At 36.6% G+C, this 15,789-nt stretch overlaps 2 non-coding genes and 1 pseudogene across 2 annotated transcripts; all 3 read right to left on the bottom strand.

Moving 5' to 3' along the window:
* Positions 1-3,455: 3,455 nt before the first annotated feature.
* On the bottom strand, positions 3,456-9,697 carry LOC120285744 (annotated as a pseudogene).
* A 393-nt stretch (positions 9,698-10,090) lies between these two features.
* LOC120285714 lies at positions 10,091-10,269 on the bottom strand. The gene has a single exon (XR_005544934.1). It is a non-coding gene; the product is annotated as a 5.8S ribosomal RNA (ribosomal RNA).
* A 689-nt stretch (positions 10,270-10,958) lies between these two features.
* On the bottom strand, positions 10,959-12,953 carry LOC120285728. Its single transcript, XR_005544948.1, has one exon. It is a non-coding gene; the product is annotated as a small subunit ribosomal RNA (ribosomal RNA).
* Between the last annotated feature and the right edge of the window lie 2,836 nt (positions 12,954-15,789).

Here is a 15,789-nt window from a genome sequence, read left to right as displayed (position 1 = left end):
TTGTTTTACCAATATAACAAGAATTTCATATAATTATTGTAATATATATGTTTCTATAATTATATCTTTTTATATATACATATTTCATTATAAAATATCATTTTATTTCCAACATACATAATTATTGTATCCACACATGTACAATTTTTGTTTAACCAATATAAATATTAAGTTAAATCATTTGCATTTTGAAGATAAATTTAAAATTTATCTCTTTTCATATATCTCTCTGGTAATATATAACATAAAACCAAGCGCATATGATAATATTTCCACATTTAATATATAATTTTATATTTCTTTCATAAGAATCCATATTTGTATTATACCGTAACGATATAATAATCCAACTATACGGCAGGTAATAAATAAATATTTGCCTGCCTCCAAAAATTAACGATAATATATGGAAACGATTTGTTATTCTATATATAATAGAAACTTGACTTTTGTTTCAACGATATTATCTAAAAAGCGTATATTCCTATTATCCGCGGAGCCAAGTCCCGTGTTCTATAGAACTGAGAAACAAATTTGTACGGATAATAATATACTTTATTGTATGTAACCAATATAAACATAATCCGAAATAAATATTTCGAATAATGCGGGAGGTCGGCAACCACTGCCTACCTATAGTAGTTTTTGAACCCGCTGTCGTCAAAGCGGGTATTTTCAATTCCGTTTGCCACCCAACATACGGGCTATTCTCTTATATATTAAGAGATTATATGAACATTTCATTTTTTTTTCCATTATTCATATATAATATGATTATTTTTTTCTTTATACATATAATACATATTAATTTTCATATGTTTATTATTTAATTTACTCATATTATTGCCAAAATCATATGAATACATAAGTTTTGAACAATATGAGAGGTCGGCAACCACTGCCTACCTATAGTAGTTTTTGAACCCTCTGTCGTAATTCCGGTCGTTTACACTACTATACCCTCTCCCTATAATGGCTTTTCTCTATAATACTAAGAGAATGTGGGAATATTTCAGCATTTTTTTCCTTATACATATAATAATTAATCATTTTCATATGTATATTATTTAATTTACTCATATAATTCCCAAAATCATATGAATTCATAAGTTTTGAACAATATGAGAGGTCGGCAACCACTGCCTACCTATAGTAGTTTTTGAACCCTCTGTCGTAATTCCGGTCGTTTACACTACTATACCCTCTCACTATAATGGCTTTTCTCTATAATACTGAGAGAATGTGGGAATATTTCAGCATTTTTTCCCTTATACATATAATAATTAATCATTTTCATATGTATATTATTTAATTTACTCATATAATTCCCAAAATCATATGAATACATAAGTTTTGAACAATATGAGAGGTCGGCAACCACTGCCTACCTATAGTAGTTTTTGAACCCTCTGTCGTAATTCCGGTCGTTTACACTACTATACCCTCTCACTATAATGGCTTTTCTCTATAATACTGAGAGAATGTGGGAATATTTCAGCATTTTTTCCCTTATACATATAATAATTAATCATTTTCATATGTATATTATTTAATTTACTCATATAATTGCCAAAATCATATGAATACATAAGTTTTGAACAATATAAGAGGTCGGCAACCACTGCCTACCTATAGTAGTTTTTGAACCCTCTGTCGTAATTCCGGTCGTTTACACTACTATACCCTCTCACTATAATGGCTTTTCTCTATAATACTGAGAGAATGTGGGAATATTTCAGCATTTTTTCCCTTATACATATAATAATTAATCATTTTCATATGTATATTATTTAATTTACTCATTTAATTGCCAAAATCATATGAATACATAAGTTTTGAACAATATGAGAGGTCGGCAACGGTCTTTCCTCTATAATACTAAGATAATATGGGAATATTTCAGCATTTTTTCCCTTATACATATAATAATTAATCATTTTCATAAGTATATTATTTAATTTACTCGTATATAATTGCCAAAATCCTATGAACACATAAGAGAATACAATATGAGAGGTCGGCGCAACCATAATATAGTAGTTGATGACGAGGTGTTTGGCAACTTGATACAATTCTTTAAAGTCTTTATATCAAAAAATATATGATAGGGACAATATCATATGCGTCACTAAATTGATGACGAGGTGTTTGGCAACTTGACACAATTCATTAAAAGTTTTTATATTAATTATATGATAGGGACAATATCATATGCGTCACTAAATTGATGACGAGGTGTTTGGCAACTTGACACAATTCATTAAAATTCTTTATATTAATTATATGATAGGGACAATATCATATGCGTCACTAAATTGATGACGAGGTGTTTGGCAACTTGACACAATTCATTAAAGTCTTTATATTAATTATATGATAGGACAATATCATATGCGTCACTAAATTGATGACGAGGTGTTTGGCAACTTGACACAATTCATTAAAGTCTTTATATTAATTATATGATAGGACAATATCATATGCGTCACTAAATTGATGACGAGGTGTTTGGCAACTTGACACAATTCATTAAAGTCTTTATATTAATTATATGATATGGACAATATCATATGCGTCACTAAATTGATGACGAGGTGTTTGGCAACTTGACACAATTCATTAAAGTCTTTATATTAATTATATGATAGGGACAATATCATATGCGTCACTAAATTGATGACGAGGTGTTTGGCAACTTGACACAATTCATTAAAGTCTTTATATTAATTATATGATATGGACAATATCATATGCGTCACTAAATTGATGACGAGGTGTTTGGCAACTTGATACAATTCTTTAAAGTCTTTATATCAAAAATTATATGATAGGGACAATATCATATGCGTCACTAAATTGATGACGAGGTGTTTGGCAACTTGACACAATTCATTAAAGTCTTTATATTAATTATATGATATGGACAATATCATATGCGTCACTAAATTGATGACGAGGTGTTTGGCAACTTGATACAATTCTTTAAAGTCTTTATATCAAAAATTATATGATAGGGACAATATCATATGCGTCACTAAATTGATGACGAGGTGTTTGGCAACTTGATACAATTCATTTAAAGTCTTTATTATATTCAAAAAATTATATGATAGGGACAATATCATATGCGTCACTAAATTGATGACGAGGTGTTTGGCAACTTGACACAATTCATTAAAATTCTTTATATTAATTATATGATAGGGACAATATCATATGCGTCACTAAATTGATGACGAGGTGTTTGGCAACTTGACACAATTCATTAAAGTCTTTATATTAATTATATGATAGGGACAATATCATATGCGTCACTAAATTGATGACGAGGTGTTTGGCAACTTGATACAATTCTTTAAAGTCTTTATATCAAAAATTATATGATAGGGACAATATCATATGCGTCACTAAATTGATGACGAGGTGTTTGGCTACAGGAAAAAATCATTTATTTATCGAATCATCAAGCAAAGGATAAGCTTCAGTGGATCGCAGTATGGCAGCTGCTCAACCACTTACAACACCTTGCCTGTTACAAAAGTCGTTTACAATTGATTCTAGGCTTTGTCATTGTATTAAATAATGCTTTTATATGTAACTAGCGCGGCATCAGGTGATCGAAGATCCTCCTAATTTACTATGTTACAAATTACATTGGCATCACATCCATTGTCGTTTATAAAATAAATTATAAACTTTAAATGGTTTAGAAGCCATACAATGCAAATTGCCCCTTATTTATCATTGCAGTCCAGCACGGATACGACCTTAGAGGCGTTCAGGCATAATCCAACGGACGTAGCGTCATACCACTGTTCGCTCGAACAAGTATTGTGCCATTGGTCCGTACCTGCGGTTCCTCTCGTACTACGCAGGAATGCTGTCGCAACAACGTTTTGTCATTAGTAGGGTAAAACTAACCTGTCTCACGACGGTCTAAACCCAGCTCACGTTCCCTTGCATGGGTGAACAATCCAACGCTTGGTGAATTTTGCTTCACAATGATAGGAAGAGCCGACATCGAAGGATCAAAAAGCGACGTCGCTATGAACGCTTGGCCGCCACAAGCCAGTTATCCCTATGGTAACTTTTCTGACACCTCTTGTTAAAAACTCTTTAAACCAAAAGGATCGATAGGCCGAGCTTTTGCTGTCCCTGTGTGTACTGAACACCGAGATCAAGTCAGCATTTGCCCTTTTGCTCTATGTGTGGTTTCTGTCCGCACTGAGCTGGCCTTGGGACACCTCCGTTATTATTTGAGAGATGTACCGCCCCAGTCAAACTCCCTACCTGGCAATGTCCTTGAATTGGATCATACCTGAGTAATTGGAGTTATACCAAATTTTCAAATCAAAAATACATAAATGCATCGTTTTATTAAAGAATTTGTTTGCGATTATATAACAAACTCGTGATACTTTGATCAAGAAGCTTGCATCAAAACCCAATACCATAAGATATAATAAATATATCCGTATAATGGCTAGGAAATGATACACGTTCCATTTAATCAAGTAAGTAAGGAAACAATAAGAGTAGTGGTATTTCATTGACGATACCAAACCGAGGTCTAATATCTCCCACTTATTCTACACCTCTTATGTCTCCTTACACTGCCAGATTAGAGTCAAGCTCAAAAGGGTCTTCTTTCCCCGCTAATTATTCCAAGCCCGTTCCCTTGGCTGTGGTTTCGCTAGATAGTAGATAGGGACAGTGACTTTCGGACCTCTCCGAACTTGTTTTACGTGGCGTGTTCCACACTGAAGGGATTACAACCACGACACCCTGAACACCCACTAGTGGTGCATGTATCAACATGGTGCATGAGTCTGGATACGCCAGACAAGCGTCCCGGACTGGAAGCTATAGCTATGTACATAGCGACCACCCCGGTAGCAATTCGAGTACTTGCTTGCCGGGCAAGCACTCCCCCTTGCTGAGGAGCGAGATCTACCTAAAATCTCTACTGATCTCTGGGTCACAGCACCCGAGTTTTGCGCAACCAGCACCGCAACTCAAACGTCGAACACGAAGGCTCTACCCGCGATATGGGTACCAACCACAGCCACCACGATACTCCCACCAGGGGGCCTACCTCAATGTGCAGTCTTGGATAGCTGCACAACCCGTGGTACCGAAAGAGAGGCTCGGTGGGCCTCCTCCTTTTGCTCCGACAAGCACGGTTAGAGGAACCTATCGCTATATTAGTCGCCTCTTACGACAAGCAATAGCAGGCTGTGGAAGTATTCTCGCCCGCTAACCACACGGCGAAGTTTTGGGCTAAACGCCCCTCCTCCTACGGAACACCTCGTCCGCAAACTCTGCCAGCTGTTGAGTCCTCTGTTGATCTTCCAGGATTCTATCGAAGGTCCAGTTTTCGCCAAGGCGCTGCACTCCAAGTCCATCGAGGTTCCGCAAATCTGCATATAGGGGGCAGGCGCACAATATGTGCATCCAATCCTCATATGGATCTCCACAGGCGCAAGCAGTGGTATCGCTGAGGGCTCTCCCTTGCAAAAATGCGTTAAACGACCCGTGACCTGTCAGCAGGTAAGACGTCCTCATCGAGAATCCAAAGCTTGGATTCCGATAGGCAAGAGTGACGTATGGGATGAACTTATGCGTCACCCGTCCTGGCTCGCTGTCGTCATCCCATCTATTCTGCCAATTCTGCAGTAAGCACTCTTCTAGGCGCGTCTTCCTCTGCTTCCAGCTTAGACACGTAGTGTCCTCGTCGTATAGCCAGTCGTTCTCCTCCAGCGGGTATCCACGCTTCAGCTTGTATTTGACCGCTAGAAATTTAGCAGCCAAGTCAAGCGGGGGAGCTCCACCAAGTACCTGCAGTGCCACTGTGGACACAGTTCGGCACACCGAGAGGCTTCCAAGCAGGATTAGCCTCTGGCAGGAGGCTAGTCTTCTCCGGGCGGCTACTTGCTCGGCGGTGTCATACCATACCGGGGCACCAAACAGCACACAAGGTGCCATGAGTCCGTCATATATGGTCCGCCTGGCTCGAGGACTGAAGCCCCAGTCTGCTCGAAGCACACGCGCCAATGCTCCAACGACTCCGGTCATTCGCTGGCGAAGCGAAGCTATGTGCGTGAGGAATTTCATTCCTTCACTGACCGTGATGCCAAGGTACCGACAGCTACGCACATACGGAAGGTTCGCTCCAGCAAACCTCACCGTAGGCGCACGTCTCAAGGTACCTTTCAGCAGCATTATTACCGTCTTGCTGGTCGAGACGGCAACGCCAACTTCCGCTCCCCACGCTTCTACGATGGACATCAGCTGTGCACCTTTTTCCTCTAGCATAGCTCGGGAATTTCCCTCGACGAGAAGCAGCAAGTCATCCGCGTATGCACTCAGCTGGCAATACGGCTGGAGACGCTGAAGCAGTACATCCATCAGTATGTCCCAGATAAATGGGCCACTGATTGATCCCTGCGGGCAGCCTCTAGTTACCGGTACATCCACAGTACCGAAACTGCTTCGGATCACTGCTCTTCGGCCGGAGAAAAAGCTCTGCCACAAGCCCATCTCCCGGCATCCCAAGTCGGCTAGTCGGCGGAGTGCAGCACTCCATTCGACGTTGTCGAATGCTCCTTTGAAGTCCACGAATGTGCCGAGCACGTATTGCGCCGGGCTGGCACCAACACTGCTCTTCACGTGCCTCCAAGCATCCTCCACACATCGTCCTTGGCGAAATCCAAACTGCCATCTGCAGCCTTCCGGAAGAACTTCTCTCACACGATTCACCATGATGGCCTCGAGCACCTTACCAAAGACTGGTAGCAAGCATATTCCTCTATATGAGGAGGGCTCACACTTGTCCTTATCTGGCCCTTTGAGCAGCGAGACAACTCGTGGGCACTTCCATTCGGCGGGAAAATATCCTAATCGGATGCATCGGGAAAACAACGATGCAAGGTGCTCGGGTATGGCGCGCCAGACTGCCTTGCAGATAGTGCCATTGATGCCGTAGATAGGGACAGTAGGAATCTCGTTAATCCATTCATGCGCGTCACTAATTAGATGACGAGGCATTTGGCTACCTTAAGAGAGTCATAGTTACTCCCGCCGTTGACCCGCGCTTACTTGAATTTCTTCACTTTGACATTCAGAGCACTGGGCAGAAATCACATTGTGTCAACACCCGCTAGGGCCATCACAATGCTTTGTTTTAATTAGACAGTCGGATTCCCCAAGTCCGTGCCAGTTCTGAATTGATTGTTAATTGATAATCGTTATAATTGATAAGAACTAATTGGTTTAACCCAAATAGTATTCTTAAAAATTTTAGCAAGAAAGTTCCACAATTGGCTACGTAACTAAACTATCCGGGGAACAAGTAACTAACATAAATGCTAGAAACTCTATTTACCCAGAACGAGCACATAAACCATGTTATTGTTTCCCAATCAAGCCCGACTATCTCAATCTTCAGAGCCAATCCTTATCCCGAAGTTACGGATCTAATTTGCCGACTTCCCTTACCTACATTATTCTATCGACTAGAGACTCTTCACCTTGGAGACCAGCTGCGGATATTGGTACGGCCTGTTGAGAAGTTTGCGTGTCCCCACCATAAATTTTCAAGGTCCGAGGAGAAAATATCGACACAACAGTATATGTCATGCTCTTCTAGCCCATCTACCATATCTCTCTGCGAAAGACTTCCATGGTAGTACGGCTATAAAACAGAAAAGAAAACTCTTCCGATATCTCTCGACGGCTTCTTTATGGTCGTTCCTGTTGCCAGGATGAGCACGAGGCCCATATTTAATAACAAACGGATACTCAACAGGTTACGGAATTGGAACCGTATTCCCTTTCGTTCAAAATTATTCAAGTGTATTATATTCGCTTTGTTTATATAGTTAGGCATTTTTGTTTTACTTGAAAATTTTCGGCTTTCGCCTTGAACTTAGGACCGACTAACTCGTGATCAACCACTGTTCACACGAAACCCTTCTCCACTTCAGTCCTCCAAGGTCTCATTCGATTATTTGCTACTACCACCAAGATCTGTACCAATGGCAGCTCCATGCAGGCTTACGCCAAACACTTCTACGCATACCATTGTACCTTCCTACTCACTAAAGTTTCAAAATTTATATCACAAGTAATATAAATCATCTACTTTAGCGGTAATGTATAGGTATACAACTTAAGCGCCATCCATTTTAAGGGCTAGTTGCTTCGGCAGGTGAGTTGTTACACACTCCTTAGCGGATTTCGACTTCCATGATCACCGTCCTGCTGTTTTAAGCAACCAACGCCTTTCATGGTATCTGCATGAGTTGTTAATTTGGGCACCGTAACATTACGTTTGGTTCATCCCACAGCGCCAGTTCTGCTTACCAAAAGTGGCCCACTGGGCACATTATATCATAACCTTGAACTTCATATCAAGAAAGTTAAGGTTCTTACCCATTTAAAGTTTGAGAATAGGTTAAGATCGTTTCGACCCTAAGGCCTCTAATCATTCGCTTTACCAGATAAGATTATTTTATATAATATTAAAATGCACCAGCTATCCTGAGGGAAACTTCGGAAGGAACCAGCTACTAGATGGTTCGATTGGTCTTTCGCCCCTATACTCAATTCTGACAATCGATTTGCACGTCAGAACTGTTTCGGTCTTCCATCAGGGTTTCCCCTGACTTCAACCTGATCAAGTATAGTTCACCATCTTTCGGGTCACAGCATATATGCTCAAGGTACGTTCCAGTTAGAGGCATAAATAATATAAATATACATTATACATAACTATATAGAACGCCCCGGGATTGTGTTAATTAGCTATAAATAGCTAAAAAACTAATCCCATTATTAGTCAAGTTAATTACGCTATTAGGTTTACATCCCAATAACTTGCACATATGTTAGACTCCTTGGTCCGTGTTTCAAGACGGGTCCCGAAGGTATCCTGAATCTTTCGCATTGTTAATCATACAAGAGCATATAATAAACACAAAAATCAATGATAATTATGCCATTATATAATTCCGAAAAATTAACGCTCTGTAATAATATAAATCTATCAGCACTTTATCAAATTAATAACATTTATTCTGTGTTAAAATGCAAGCAATTTAATTGGAATAAACTATAAGTTATATTTTATGATAAATTTGGGATATGCTAATAGATTACAATGTCCTTATATGGAAAAAATGCACATTATTCTTAATAATATTATTTAAATATTAAATTTTAATGATGAATTTTCCATAACGGATATTCAGGTTCATCGGGCTTAACCTCTAAGCAGTTTCACGTACTGTTTAACTCTCTATTCAGAGTTCTTTTCAACTTTCCCTCACGGTACTTGTTTACTATCGGTCTCATGGTTATATTTAGTTTTAGATGGAGTTTACCACCCACTTAGTGCTGCACTATCAAGCAACACGACTCTTTGGAAACATCATCTAGTAATCATTAACGTTATACGGGCCTGGCACCCTCTATGGGTAAATGGCCTCATTTAAGAAGGACTTAAATCATTAATTTCTCATACTAGAATATTGACGCTCCATACACTGCATCTCACATTTGCCATATAGACAAAGTGACTTAGTGCTGAACTGTTTTCTTTTCGCTCGCCGCTACTAAGAAAATCCTTGTTAGTTTCTTTTCCTCCCCTAATTAATATGCTTAAATTCAGGGGGTAGTCCCATATGAGTTGAGGTTGTATATATAACTATATTTTGCCATAAATTCTTTATATATAAATGATAAAACAATCAATTAAATTCGTTATAAATAGTTCCAATAGTTCTTGTAAGCAAAGTTATTTTTTATCCATTTAACGAACCAACGAAGAATAATAACATAACCAAGTTTTTTTTTTTCGAATCATTAATAAGAGACAATTCTAGATGAAAAATATTTCAATTTTTTATGCTAGACATTTCTCAGTATTATTTGATTGAAAAAGAAAATATTTCTCTTCGTTTTTCACATTCAAATGTGAGATAATGTTTTTCATTTCTTTTTTAATATTATGAATAAAATCATTATTTAATCCAATAATATACCATATGCTTATAAAAAATTTATAAACAACTTAATTAGCATAGTCTTACAACCCTCAACCATATGTAGTCCAAGCAGCACTATAAAATTAATTAAAGTACATAACAGCATGGACTGCGATATGCGTTCAAAATGTCGATGTTCATGTGTCCTGCAGTTCACACGATGACGCACAGTTTGCTGCGTTCTTCATCGACCCATGAGCCGAGTGATCCACCGCTTAGAGTTTTATAATTCATTTTTATATAATGTCAATATTGTTTTTATTGAAAGAAATTAAAAATACACCATTTTACTGGCATATATCAATTCCTTCAATAAATTTATTTTTATACCTAAAATAAATGTTGCGAAATGTCTTAGTTTCATATAAGCATTATGTATCATAATAATCTGGTTATGGTTTGCTATTTTGGGTGACACATACTGCAAAATTTATATAAAACATTAACCTGATGGATGACAGGTACAAACATTGTATATTTTAGGTTGTTGCATTAGCCAACGTATGCTCATAACATAGATGAACAATACATATTCGCAACGCGTGTATATTATGGTCCATATACACACAAACTTATTTCGATTACCACATTCAAAATTATTTTAATTTTAATTCGACTTCCACTTTCGAATTTAGTTTAGTTTCTTCGATTTCCATTTTCGAGAATTTGTTTTTATAGGAAACGCCGTTGTTGTAGTAAGTACTGCCACAAATACGCACAACAACATTAATAATGTTAAAGTCTTTTTATGAGGTTGCCAAGCCCCACATATAAATAAAATAAAAGCCATCTACATTTTATTTTCACTTTAACTTTTGATTCCGTAGAATCATTTTGTAATATTTTTATTTTGGTAAATTGTATTTATTTGTATTATAACAAATGTTTATTAACGGTAAGGATATTATACAATAATGATCCTTCCGCAGGTTCACCTACGGAAACCTTGTTACGACTTTTACTTCCTCTAAATAATCAAGTTCGGTCAACTTTTGCGAAACAACCGTAACACGCAAGGCGTCACAGTGATCACGTCCGGAGACCTCACTAAATAATTCAATCGGTAGTAGCGACGGGCGGTGTGTACAAAGGGCAGGGACGTAATCAATGCGAGTTAATGACTCACACTTACTGGGAATTCCAAGTTCATGTGAACAGTTTCAGTTCACAATCCCAAGCATGAAAGTGGTTCAGCGGTTTACCCGGACCTCTCGGTCTAGGAAATACACGTTGATACTTTCATTGTAGCGCGCGTGCAGCCCAGGACATCTAAGGGCATCACAGACCTGTTATTGCTCAATCTCATTATTGCTAGACGCAATTTGTCCATTTAAGAAGCTAGTGTCCTTATAATGGGACAAACCAACAGGTACGGCTCCACTTACATAAACACATTCAAACACAATAAACATTTTACTGCCACCATGAATGAAGGCTACATAAGCTTCAGCACCATAATCCTGAAGATATCTATTTAATATATTTGAGTCTCGTTCGTTATCGGAATTAACCAGACAAATCACTCCACGAACTAAGAACGGCCATGCACCACCACCCATAGATTCGAGAAAGAGCTATCAATCTGTCTTACACACTTATGTTCGGACCTGGTAAGTTTTCCCGTGTTGAGTCAAATTAAGCCGCAGGCTCCACTCCTGGTGGTGCCCTTCCGTCAATTCCTTTAAGTTTCAGCTTTGCAACCATACTTCCCCCGGAGCCCAAAAGCTTTGGTTTCCCGGGAAGCGACTGAGAGAGCCATAAAAGTAGCTACACCCAATTGCTAGCTGGCATCGTTTATGGTTAGAACTAGGGCGGTATCTGATCGCCTTCGAACCTCTAACTTTCGTTCTTGATTAATGAAAACATCTTTGGCAAATGCTTTCGCTTAAGTTAGTCTTACGACGGTCCAAGAATTTCACCTCTCGCGTCGTAATACTAATGCCCCCAAACTGCTTCTATTAATCATTACCTCTTGATCTGAAAACCAATGAAAGCAGAACAGAGGTCTTATTTCATTATCCCATGCACAGAATATTCAGGCATTTGAAGCCTGCTTTAAGCACTCTAATTTGTTCAAAGTAATAGTACCGGCCCACAATAACACTCGTTTAAGAGCACTAGTGCAGGTTTTTAAATAGGAGGAACATATGAAAAAATACAAGTATTTAATCACATATAAGAACTCCACCGGTAATACGCTTACATACATAAAGGTATAGTACTAACCACAATTGTAAGTTGTACTACCCGTATGAAGCACAAGTTCAACTACGAACGTTTTAACCGCAACAACTTTAATATACGCTATTGGAGCTGGAATTACCGCGGCTGCTGGCACCAGACTTGCCCTCCAATTGGTCCTTGTTAAAGGATTTAAAGTGTACTCATTCCAATTACAGGGCCTCGGATATGAGTCCTGTATTGTTATTTTTCGTCACTACCTCCCCGAGCTGGGAGTGGGTAATTTACGCGCCTGCTGCCTTCCTTAGATGTGGTAGCCGTTTCTCAGGCTCCCTCTCCGGAATCGAACCCTGATTCCCCGTTACCCGTTGCAACCATGGTAGTCCTAGATACTACCATCAAAAGTTGATAGGGCAGACATTTGAAAGATCTGTCGTCGGTACAAGACCATACGATCTGCATGTTATCTAGAGTTCAACCAATATAACGATCTTGCGATCGCTTGGTTTTAGCCTAATAAAAGCACATGTCCCATAAGGTTCATGTTTTAATTGCATGTATTAGCTCTAGAATTACCACAGTTATCCAAGTAACTGTTAACGATCTAAGGAACCATAACTGATATAATGAGCCTTTTGCGGTTTCACTTTTAATTCGTGTGTACTTAGACATGCATGGCTTAATCTTTGAGACAAGCATATAACTACTGGCAGGATCAACCAGAATAATGTTTTTCCTTCATATTCCATTCATATTTTTTGAATCGAAATAAGCAATATAATAGATATATGGATTTTTCACTTTATATAATTCCATGATTTTTATTATATTGAATAAAATTCAATATTTCGCCTTTGGGTAAAATTTTAAATATATATTTATAAGTAAAATATCCATTCGATTACGGCCATTTTTATATAGCATTCGTAATCCATAATTTCATTTTTAATTTATACTTGTTTTACCAATATAACAAGAATTTCATATAATTATTGTAATATATATGTTTCTATAATTATATCTTTTTATATATACATATTTCATTATAAAATATCATTTTATTTCCAACATACATAATTATTGTATCCACACATGTACAATTTTTGTTTAACCAATATAAATATTAAGTTAAATCATTTGCATTTTGAAGATAAATTTAAAATTTATCTCTTTTCATATATCTCTCTGGTAATATATAACATAAAACCAAGCGCATATGATAATATTTCCACATTTAATATATAATTTTATATTTCTTTCATAAGAATCCATATTTGTATTATACCGTAACGATATAATAATCCAACTATACGGCAGGTAATAAATAAATATTTGCCTGCCTCCAAAAATTAACGATAATATATGGAAACGATTTGTTATTCTATATATAATAGAAACTTGACTTTTGTTTCAACGATATTATCTAAAAAGCGTATATTCCTATTATCCGCGGAGCCAAGTCCCGTGTTCTATAGAACTGAGAAACAAATTTGTACGGATAATAATATACTTTATTGTATGTAACCAATATAAACATAATCCGAAATAAATATTTCGAATAATGCGGGAGGTCGGCAACCACTGCCTACCTATAGTAGTTTTTGAACCCGCTGTCGTCAAAGCGGGTATTTTCAATTCCGTTTGCCACCCAACATACGGGCTATTCTCTTATATATTAAGAGATTATATGAACATTTCATTTTTTTTTCCATTATTCATATATAATATGATTATTTTTTTCTTTATACATATAATACATATTAATTTTCATATGTTTATTATTTAATTTACTCATATTATTGCCAAAATCATATGAATACATAAGTTTTGAACAATATGAGAGGTCGGCAACCACTGCCTACCTATAGTAGTTTTTGAACCCTCTGTCGTAATTCCGGTCGTTTACACTACTATACCCTCTCCCTATAATGGCTTTTCTCTATAATACTAAGAGAATGTGGGAATATTTCAGCATTTTTTTCCTTATACATATAATAATTAATCATTTTCATATGTATATTATTTAATTTACTCATATAATTCCCAAAATCATATGAATTCATAAGTTTTGAACAATATGAGAGGTCGGCAACCACTGCCTACCTATAGTAGTTTTTGAACCCTCTGTCGTAATTCCGGTCGTTTACACTACTATACCCTCTCACTATAATGGCTTTTCTCTATAATACTGAGAGAATGTGGGAATATTTCAGCATTTTTTCCCTTATACATATAATAATTAATCATTTTCATATGTATATTATTTAATTTACTCATATAATTCCCAAAATCATATGAATACATAAGTTTTGAACAATATGAGAGGTCGGCAACCACTGCCTACCTATAGTAGTTTTTGAACCCTCTGTCGTAATTCCGGTCGTTTACACTACTATACCCTCTCACTATAATGGCTTTTCTCTATAATACTGAGAGAATGTGGGAATATTTCAGCATTTTTTCCCTTATACATATAATAATTAATCATTTTCATATGTATATTATTTAATTTACTCATATAATTGCCAAAATCATATGAATACATAAGTTTTGAACAATATAAGAGGTCGGCAACCACTGCCTACCTATAGTAGTTTTTGAACCCTCTGTCGTAATTCCGGTCGTTTACACTACTATACCCTCTCACTATAATGGCTTTTCTCTATAATACTGAGAGAATGTGGGAATATTTCAGCATTTTTTCCCTTATACATATAATAATTAATCATTTTCATATGTATATTATTTAATTTACTCATTTAATTGCCAAAATCATATGAATACATAAGTTTTGAACAATATGAGAGGTCGGCAACGGTCTTTCCTCTATAATACTAAGATAATATGGGAATATTTCAGCATTTTTTCCCTTATACATATAATAATTAATCATTTTCATAAGTATATTATTTAATTTACTCGTATATAATTGCCAAAATCCTATGAACACATAAGAGAATACAATATGAGAGGTCGGCGCAACCATAATATAGTAGTTGATGACGAGGTGTTTGGCAACTTGATACAATTCTTTAAAGTCTTTATATCAAAAAATATATGATAGGGACAATATCATATGCGTCACTAAATTGATGACGAGGTGTTTGGCAACTTGACACAATTCATTAAAAGTTTTTATATTAATTATATGATAGGGACAATATCATATGCGTCACTAAATTGATGACGAGGTGTTTGGCAACTTGACACAATTCATTAAAATTCTTTATATTAATTATATGATAGGGACAATATCATATGCGTCACTAAATTGATGACGAGGTGTTTGGCAACTTGACACAATTCATTAAAGTCTTTATATTAATTATATGATAGGGACAATATCATATGCGTCACTAAATTGATGACGAGGTGTTTGGCAACTTGACACAATTCATTAAAGTCTTTATATTAATTATATGATATGGACAATATCATATGCGTCACTAAATTGATGACGAGGTGTTTGGCAACTTGATACAATTCTTTAAAGTCTTTATATCAAAAATTATATGATAGGGACAATATCATATGCGTCACTAAATTGATGACGAGGTGTTTG

This window comes from Drosophila simulans, unplaced genomic scaffold, assembly GCF_016746395.2.
Source record: "Drosophila simulans strain w501 unplaced genomic scaffold, Prin_Dsim_3.1 Segkk94_quiver_pilon, whole genome shotgun sequence".
NCBI lineage: Eukaryota > Metazoa > Arthropoda > Insecta > Diptera > Drosophilidae > Drosophila > Drosophila simulans.
Note: the sequence above shows the minus strand (reverse complement) of the source record. Positions and strands in the feature narration are given on the sequence as shown.